The sequence below is a fragment of the Gavialis gangeticus genome, unplaced genomic scaffold (assembly GCF_001723915.1).
Source record: "Gavialis gangeticus isolate Ggan-Ray unplaced genomic scaffold, GavGan_comp1, whole genome shotgun sequence".
Taxonomy (NCBI): domain Eukaryota; kingdom Metazoa; phylum Chordata; order Crocodylia; family Gavialidae; genus Gavialis; species Gavialis gangeticus.
In genome coordinates, this window is record NW_017729022.1 from 92,475,253 (window position 1) to 92,485,639 (window position 10,387).

The following is a 10,387-nucleotide window of genomic DNA, read 5'->3' on the forward strand; positions in this document are numbered from 1 at the left end:
CCCCACATCCCCCACAGCCATCCACATCCCACTTTCCACCCTCCTCCTGCAAACCCCACATCCCCCCAGCACACATCCTGCATGCCCAGCTGCTGGACAGGATGAAACCTGCTGGCAGGAGCTGTGGCTGCAGGGGCAGCTGTCCCCACATTCTGGGTAGCAAAGGGGTCAGGAGGAACTCCAACTGCTCTATAAGAAAAGCAAAGGCAAACAGCAAAACATATAGATATTTGGAATTCATTTTATTATGAGAATAGAGACATTAATAGGCTTTCAAATTGCTTTAACGCTGTAGGTATATCAACTAAACATTGCCCAACTGGTTGCTGTCTCACTATCTTGCTCTTGCTCTATATATAGTGGTCTTTTGTTTTAATAGTGGAGGAACATGGATTTCAGGGTATTTTGCAGAGTGACTTTGGGATTTTTTTGTCAGGGATTTTTCAGTTTTCAAATAGGGAACTCCAGAATTCCTGCTAGGGAGGCAAGTGGCAGGACCCAGGCCGAGGAGCCTGCTCAGAGCTGGCACCTGGGACCCAGCTGGAGGTAACTGACCTCCTGGCCAGCTGGGACCAGGAGGACGTGCTTTGACAGTTCAAAACAGGCCACCACATTAAGAACATCTTCTGGGCAATAGCTGACCAGATGGCCGGGCAGGGGCATACATGACAGTAGTGCCACACAAAGGCCAACTCTGCAGCCACAGCCCACTGGCAGTTGGCCCAGAGGGGCAGATGCCTCTACTGGCTGTGCTGTCCCCATCCAGACCTGGCAGGCGTGCAACCTTGGGGCCACATGCTGTCACAGGTGGCAGCAGGTCACATCTAGGCAGCAGCCCCCACTGCCAGACTACTGCAGTGGGTAGAGGGTGCAGGGAACTCTCAGGCTGCTTCCTCAGTCTACTTGGCACAAAGGTAGTGTCTCCAGGTACCAATTGGCTGGGCACCAGAAGCTTCTGAGAGTGAGTAGCCCTGAGCTACTTGCCAGGGCAGCTTTTTGTACTGATGGGGCCAGGACAAGGCAGCTTTTTATACTGCTGGGGACAGCACAGGTGCTGGTCCCAGGCTCTAGCTTCCCCTGGCTGCAGATTTGGGAGGAGCCAGGCAGGGTTATTTTGCCCCAAGTGGCATGACTTGCACCACACCAAAGTACATGTCTGGGCACATGTGCTGAGGCAAAAAGCCCTGCCTCAAATTTGCTTCTATTTGAGCTGCTGCAAGTGCATGTGCCTGCATGTACAGATGTGCCCTGCGAGATTTCAGGCTGCTTCTGTGCTTGGAGTAGAGCACTTGTTTTGGGAGTCAAGAGTCAAGCATCTGCACACAATGTCTGGTCCAGTGAAGTTGGTGCTTGAGGATCACCAACTCAATGCTGGTAACATTGTCTTCAGCAAGGATGCTGGTGTTTGTACAGCAAGCTTCTCATCTGATGTGGAGGATTATCCAGAGGCATCATTGATGATACCTCTCTAGGCTCTTGAGATGATGATGGTAGGTCACCCACATTTCACCTCTGTGGGGAAGCATGAGGATGACGACTGCATTGTAGACCTGCAGTCTTTAATAGACCCACAGACTGCAATGAATAAAGACACACTGAAGCAATTTCACAAAGGAGACTCTTGTGCACCAGATGCTGTGCTGGATTGCCTCTTCAATCTCTGTTGAGTATGCTTAAAGATGTAGATTGACTGAGAAGCCTGGTGCAGAGAGAGAATGGAGGCATAAGAATTATCAGCCACAACTCTCTTGAGGTACTGTGGTAGCATAGTCAAATGAAATGTCAGGTTTGGGGTGAAATATTTTGGTTTTCTAAGATTTGCCTTTTCCAAAAAATAAACTGCCGGCAGCCCAGATTTCAAACACTAGAAGTTTTTAAGATGCTTCTTAAGATGAAATTTTCCATAGGAAGCTATGCTTTTCTGGAAAAAAAATGTGGATGGGAAAACCACAAATCTATTGAAAGACATTTGAAAATAAAAATGTTGTCTGGCCCTAGTTCCAAGCCCTAGTTCCAGACAAGTATTATACTAAAAACCATTTTATCTGGATAAATTGTGACATAGTGAAGTTGTGTCCTTATCCAACCATTAGACCATGAACCTTGCTAATTGTGATTTCCATTGATACTGTGCTGTGTGGTGGCACTGCCACCAGGGGACAGCTGGTAAGTCCCACTAACATAATTGTGGGAGGATGAGTGAAATCAGACTTTGCTTTCTGTAGTGAATTCTCATGTTCAAGTATCTAAAGAACTTCTAGTGTTTGATATCTGCTGCTGACAGAGGTGAGGAAAATAATCGTGCTTTACCAGAAGAGGCTGCATGCTAGTTTGACCCAGCTCCATAGCATCTGTATAGATCATGCCATGAATGATGTGTACACCTGGTGGCTGAGAGGGCACAGCTGTGCTGGCGGCAGTGGGAGCATGGCAGTGGTGGCAGGAGTATGGTGGCAGTAAGCGCTGAGCTTCCGCAGATGCTGCCAGCACTGGCAGCGGTGAGGGGGAGGGGGTGGCAAGCACTGACTAGGGGGTGGCGACCTCCCACAGGTGCTGCTGGCAGTGGCCAGCGGGGATTGCGGACTGCCTGCAGATGCCACCGGCGGAGTTGGTGGCAGGGTGGCAAGCGGCGACCACCTGCAGGTACTGCTGACAATGTTGGAAGCACCTTTTTGTAGGGGGTGCACCTGCAATCACGTGCACCCCCTATGCATCGCCCCTGGATAATGTGCTTCAGCTGGGCATTTTGACACTTTATCTAAAGCTTATTCAATTAGCTATTAGATAAAAGCACCAAAAAACCCCCACTGAAGTGCTCAGTCTATAAAGGTGTTGGGTGAGCCAAGTCATACTAATGCAGTGCCTCTTCTGGGCATGTACTGAGCTTGGCTTGGGGGCTCATTGCATTTAAAATATAATGCTGGGTTTTTCTAAACATCATTTCTCCCTTTTTATCTCTTGTTTTTCAGTTAAATAAGTATTCAATTTCAATTAAGTTTGAATTTAGCTCATTTAAGTTTGTTACAATTATATTTTCAATTTCCAGTAAATTACATTAATGTAGTACCATTATTATTTGGCAACACTAGGATTTTCTATTAAATTTGTTTTCATGCAAGAATTGGGACCTTGTGCTTTGAATGACAACTACCTTTTACTTTATTCCATGTCATATCTTTTTAGCTCTTATGGCTGTGGAATAGCCATAGGCATAATGGGAAGTAGAATGATAACCACTTCTACCCACTCATGTAAATGCTACCCACTTGTCTCACTGATTGCAAACTTGTTTATGGTGGACAGCCATATTCATGTGAGGGACATTCATGCGAGGGAATGCAAGGATATACTCCTATGTTGACTAAAGAGCAGGAGATGCAAGACTATCTTATTTAAATTTCTTCCCTTCTCCCAATTAGGGGAGTGGCTGTGGTCAGTAAGAAAAGAATTAAAATATTTCCATACTAACTCCACGTCCTGAGCAATTAAATGGGGGTTATGGTCGAACATAAGCTGATTATGAGCCAATAGTCTGCTCTTGTTGCAAAAAAAGTCAACAGTATCCTGGGTTGTATCAACAAAATTGGCACTTAAAAATTTAAGGAGTAATTTTTCTGCTTTATTCATTACTGGTGAGGCTTCACCTGTAATACTGTGTCTAGTTTGGGGCTCCACTCTTCAGGGAAGTTGTGGGCAGTTTGGAAAGAGTCCAGTGCAGGATAACACAAATGATTGGGGGCCTCAGAGGCAAGACTTTTGAGGAAAGGCTGAAAGAGCTATGGTTATTTAGTCTGGAGAAGAGAAGACTAGGGGGAGTGGATTTGATAACAGTCTTCAAATACCTGAAGGGTAATTTAATAGAGAGGATGGAGATGGGTTTTTCTTTGTGGCTATAGGGGACTGAACTAGGAGCAAGGGCTTCAAGCTGCAGCAAAGGAAATTTAGACTGGAGATTAGGAAGAACATTACATTCTGACTGTGAGAGTGGTCAGACATTGGAAGAGGCTACCTAGAGAAGTTCTGGATTCACTGTGCTTGGAAACTTCCAAAAGTAGGTTAGACAGATATTTGGATGGGATGGTTTAGACAGGGATGATCCTGCCTTGAGCAGGGGACTAGATGACTGTATGAGGTCCCTTCCAGTAAGGCTACTTTCCTATGGTTCTTATGAAATTAATGAGATTAAAAGACTAATACAGGACATGAAACTGCATATTATGGGCTAATACATGTTAGAATACCAGTCATGACTGGAATAAAGGTATTGAAGAATATGTCCTACCCAGGAAAGAAAGAAGTGAAGAGGATGGATTAGTTATACAGGAGACTGGAAACCAAAAGGGACAGGATGGATAAAGCAGAACTAGTTGGGATCAAAATTGGATGAAGGTGTGTATGGTACAAAAAACTGAATTATAGTAATACTGGGAGTCTGCTATTAACTCTGGTAGTGTCATTTATAGGTATGATTGCAAGGTTGTTAGAGAAAAATAAACTGGGGATCAGTAGAATAATGAAAGGAAGGGGTCACCTGGGCAGCAGCCCTTGATGTCACTTCTGTGGGTGGGTGCAAAAATACACAGTACTGCAGTGGTGGCTGATTACACCTCTGCAATTAACACCATGGCAGCTGGTGTTACCCTGGGTATCACCGGGCTGCTCCAGGAGCAAAGGTGCCTTACTATGTCTGTGTTGGGCATTATAGTATTACAGGAGATAACCTCCCAGATACAGATTGGAGAACAAACGCTATGAGAGGTGTAATGATACAGCTGGGTGCCTGGGGGAGCTGACACATAAAGGGGTAAGTTCCAGTGTGGCTGCAGTGACAGCCAGTTTTTTCCACATGTCCCTCCCCATTGCACCTGAAGCTAGGGTCTGGGATGACTGCCCCAATTGTCTTACCCTAGTTACACCACTAAATGCTGCTAATAATACTACAGCCCATATATTTCTTGATGTGACAGCTGGCACACATTTTCACCAAACATACCCTAAAGCCACAAAAGTTGTGTGGCAGAGCAGAGAGTCCTTTGAGGATCTAGAAAGGGCAGATGACCCTATTTGGCAATAAGGTGCAGGTGTGTGGACACCTTTAAACATGTGTCTAAGTTGCTACATTTGCTTGGTGACTGTAGCAGGGAACAGCAGAACTTCAGGCAGGGTACTGCTTGCTCACTGAATAAACAAATGTTATTGTTTCATAAGCTTAATTCCTTAATCTTCTGATAACTGGTACCAGGAGTGGGGTGAGAAGAAAAAGAACGGAGAATCTTGGAATTCCAGAGGAGTTAAAGCTGTCCAGCAATGCAGCAGAAAACTGGAAGAAATTTAAGCAGAGCTTCACTGTATATATGATGGCCAGTGGAGCTGCTGAGAGAGAAGATTCCCTCAAGGTAGCTTTTAAAAAAAAATATAGCAGGCCCACAAGCTCTGTCTTTTTATAATAACCTACAACTCTCAGAAGCAGAACAGAAAAGCTATGGCACAATAATAATAATAATAAATGAGGAATTTTGTATACCCAAACCAAATGAAATCTTTGAATGGTAGAATTTCCATGTGAAACAGCAAAAAGAATGTGAGACAATAGAGGATTATATCAAAGACCTCAGTCTGTTGAGCCAGACATGCAACTTTGGAGACCTAAAACAGTCCATGATCAGAAATCAAATAGTATTGGGTGTAAGCTGCTTGTTAGAAAAGACAGCTAGAAGATCCTGAGCTTAATTTGGAAAAAGCACTTAAAATATGCCAAACAGCTGAAATAACAAATGCCAGGCTGCAGAAGCTGGAGGAAAAAGAAGAATAAGATGAATTAAACATGATTATAGGACTGCAAAGACCTAAGGCAACCCACAAACAACACAGAAAGGATTGTGTCACTATGAAGCAGGCAAGCTGAGGCTGAAGGCAATTGCTTGAAGAAACAATGGTCAATTGCAGATGCTGTGGGGATCACGACAAACCCATGTAATGCCCTGCATTTGGTAAGTGCTACAACAAATGCAAAAGATTCAATCACTTTGCAAGAGTTTGCAGAAAGGAGCAGGTTGCAACACACAAGAAACTGCAGATACATACTCTATGGAATGAGGAAAAGGAAGAATTCCTTACTGGCGCAATGCAAGAAATTCATTCTTCTGAGGACTGGACAATCACCCTGGACACCAATAGACTAATAGTAACTTTTAAATTAGATACAGGGGCACAGGTCAATGTAATACCAGGATGCATTATTCAAAAAATCAAAAACTAAACTTGTGTACTATGAAAATTGGAATGCAAGACTTAAAAGCATATAATGGGAACATGATTGCAACCAAGGGTGTTTTTTTCCCTTGCATGTTAGATACATGAGTAATATAGTAAAAACTCAGTTTGTAACAGTCCCAGGAAAGCTAGTGCCAATTATTGGGTTGTGAATGTGTAAAACTCTAAGTTTGATTAAGAGAATGGATGCTACTGAGGGACTAGAATGCAAGAATACAGAAGAAGAGTTTTATGATGTGTTTCAAGGTGTAGGGAAACTGTCAACTCAGTACAAGGTAGAATTAAGAGAACAAAATACTCTCACTATACATGCTCCAAAAATGTTCCCCTTGTACTAAGTGAGAAACTGAAAAAAGAATTAGATAGGTTAGTTAATGTGGACATAATAGGAAAAGTAGAAAAACCAACTGTTTGGGTTCATTCACTGGTCATAACAGGAAAAAAAAAGATGAATCGTTGAGAGTGCCAAGAACCTCTTTCTTGGTGGGAATGGGAAAATAATCCCTTTTGATGTACCTGTTCATTTGCTTAGGATCCAGACAGACAATGTGGCAGAAGCTATATATTTCTCCACTTTGGATGCCTCTTCTGTGTTTTGGCAGGTTCCCCTAGAAAAAAATAGCACTAAATTACGTACCTTCAATATGCCTTTCAGAAGGTACTGCTTTTGTAGGCTTCCTTTTAGAATGTGTTCTCCATCTCATAGGTGACTGGTCAGGGGTGCATGTGCCCGGGCCGGTACCCCACCCCGATGGCCAACACTGATGCTGTCAGTAGGGCTGGTGCTGCCCCCAACAGGGTTGGCAGCTTCTGCGGGTGCCCCCCAGGTTCAGGAGGCACCAATCACTCATGCTCCATCTGAAATATTTCACAGAAAGGTGGAACAAAGTTTTGAAGGTCTTGATGGAACTATGGTTTATATTGATGATGTATTAGTTGGGGAAAATACTATGGAAGAACACAACTTGAAGCTAAGAAAGGCACTAGAAAGAGCTTATAGAGCAGTTTTGAAACTAAACAAACAAAATGCAAATTCAGGGTCAAAGAAATAACATATCTGGGAGAAAAGGTCGCTGAGAAAGGGGTGCAAATTGATCCTGCAAGGGTTAAAACCCTTACAAACATGCCACCCTCTACAGATAAGGAAGGAGTGCAAAGATTACTGGAAATGATCAATTTTGTAGGTAAATATCTACCTAACTTAGCAGAGCAGACCAAATGCCTTGGATCACTCCTACAAAAGAATTCTCAGTGGACATGGGAACATGAACATGAAGCTGAATTTAAAAACTTGAAGGAACAAATAATGAAAGCTCTGGTACTAAAATACTATGACACCAGAAGACCCATTAAATTGTCAACAGATGCTTCTAAAGAAGGCATTGAAGCAGCTTTGCTTCAGAAACATGGGGATAGCTGAAGACCAGTAGCATATGTGTCTAGGGCACTCTCTAAGTCAGAGTGTCTATATGCACAAATTGAGAGAGAAAGTTTAGCTCTGATATATGGCTATAAGAAATTTCATATATTCATCTATGGGAAGCCTGTGATAGCTGAAACTGATCATAAAACCTGGTAACTATAGGGTTATTAGAGATGCCACCCACATCACAGAGATTTTTCTTTCAACTGCAAATGTATGATCTAGACGTTACAGTACACACCAGGAAAACATCTACTTATTGCAGATAGATTGCTGAGGGCATGTGACACAATGGAAAATGACAGAATTCCAGACTCAGACATAGTACGTGTTAATCTAACTAAGAATGATTCCTGTCACAGATATGTAGACATTAACTGCAGAAGCTACATTGCAAAAAAGTGGTAACAGCTATTTGTGCTGGTTGGCCTGGAAAACATGCACCTAGCCTCTACTCTCAGTTCAAAGAAGAGTTGTCAGTACCGGATAACACTTTGGTCAAAAGCTAACAACCTGTTGTTCCAGCTAAAGAAAAACATGTTAAACATAACACTTGAGGGGCATCTAGGCATTGAAAAGGAGAGCGAGGGGTGCTCTATATTGGGCCAACATAATGACATACAAGGTGCTATAAAGGCTTGTACAGTGTGCCTAAAGCATGGATCAATGCAAAGGAAAGAGCCCATGGTATTCATGGAGGAGCCCATAGCTCCTCAAGTGGTATCAAGTGGGCATTGACTTATTCATGCATGCAGGAAAAAATTATATATTAGTGCTGGATTATTATTCTCACTATCCTGAAATTGCTTTGCTCAAAAGCACAGCAGCAAACCATGTTATAACTCGCATCAAACTGATTTTTGCTAAACATGGGATATTCCACAAATTTTGAGAACAGCCAGCAGACCTCCTTTCAACTGTCTTGAGTTTAAAGAGTTTGCAAACAAATATGGATTCTTTCACAACACTTCAAGCCCTAAATATCCACAGTCCAATGGTCTGGTGGAAAATGGAGTACGAGTAGTGAAGAAATTGCTGAAAAAAGCTACAGATTCACACACTGATGTTTAACTGTGACAAATTATAGGGCAACCCCCATGAAACATGAATTGTTGCCAGGAGAAATGCTGTTTAACAGGCAACTCAAAAGCAGACTGCCAAATCTTGTGGAGGATGCTCATCAGAATGAAAAGCAAGACATGAAAACATTTAAAAAAAAAATCAATGAATTCAAACAAAAATGGTACTATGACAGGAGTTCCAGGGAGTTACCACAACTGTGCAACAAAGATATGGTGCTTATTTCAGATGGATGAACATGGAAACAAAAAGTACTAGTTTCCTATCAAGCAGCTTTCAGATCCTGGGATGTTAAGAAGGAACAGATGACACTAGCAGCTCATAAAGGGAAGAAAAGAAGCAGCAAACGAGAGTCACCAAAGGAAACAGAGCTAACAGTAAAGCAACAAGAAATGACAGAGGAGATTGAAAATGACACAGAAGTAGAGACATCTGAACAAGGAAACCAAATGAGAACTGAGCCAGTAAGGTTTGAGAATGCTGAGAAACTGAGAAAATCACTGAGAGCTAAAAAGCTAATACAAAGACTACTAGAGGCCTGTTAAAATGTGCTTTAACTATGGGTTGAACTAAACTGCCAATATTAGTATTATATGGGGATATGTTACATGTAAAGGGGGAAGGTGTGCTGATATCTTTGCATATTATGTACAAGTTGTTACATATCCCTGGGGATTGCAGCAGGGAACAGAACTGCAGGCAGGGTGCTGCTCTCTGAATAAACAGGTTTTATTGTTCCATAAGCTTACCTCCTTAATCTTCTGAGAACTACACATGTGTGGGGAATCACCCCCCAGGCATGTTTTCAAAGGCTCCTAGCTGAGAAAGAAGGGAGAGCTGAAGTAGGTTGCTGCTATTGGGAGAAGGTAAAGAACTCCTGAGGCCTTAACTGAAGGTTATTTTCTCTTGATTTTCTTTGTGGAATGTAGTGGGCAGAGTGGTCATTTTGGCAGGGGGAGGCAAGGATGAACATGCCACATAAAAGACTTACTGTTTGAAAACCAAAAACCTGTCTTTTATGAATCCATTTGGCAGAAGGCATGACCAGTTTGCAAGGAGATGCTATTTTAGACTTAGTTTTGATAGATAATAGAGGACATTCTAAAAGAATGGGTCATAGACAATAGCCTTGGCTTGAGCATTTACAATACAATTCAGCTTCAGTTAAATGAAAGGATCAGTAGGTCTGTAGCTAGGGTTCTAAATTTAAAAAGGACAAACTGATGAAGTACTAATGGAACTAGTTTAGGGCCTTGTTGCACTTTGAGCTGGTCAAATGTTGATAGGCGTTAGTGCTAGCTTGAGTTTCAAGCAGTCGCACCTTGAGGCAAAAAACCACCTGCACAGCTGTGGCGTGCCACTGGTGAGGGCTGGTGAGCAGGAGCCTGACTAGGAGCTACAGCTGTGAGTTGCCAAGACAGGGCTGGTGAACCAGGACAGACTTCTATCCCTGCTCTAAAGTGGGAGTGTGAGAGATGGGGTGGGTAGAGATGGGGTGGTTACTGAAAGTGAAGCTGTTGTGTGTGAGGATGAAATGTATAAGTTCAGTAATATTTTTAAATCTGTACTCTAAGTTGTAATCTTGCTCTTGTAGCTATGTAAGGCAGGCTT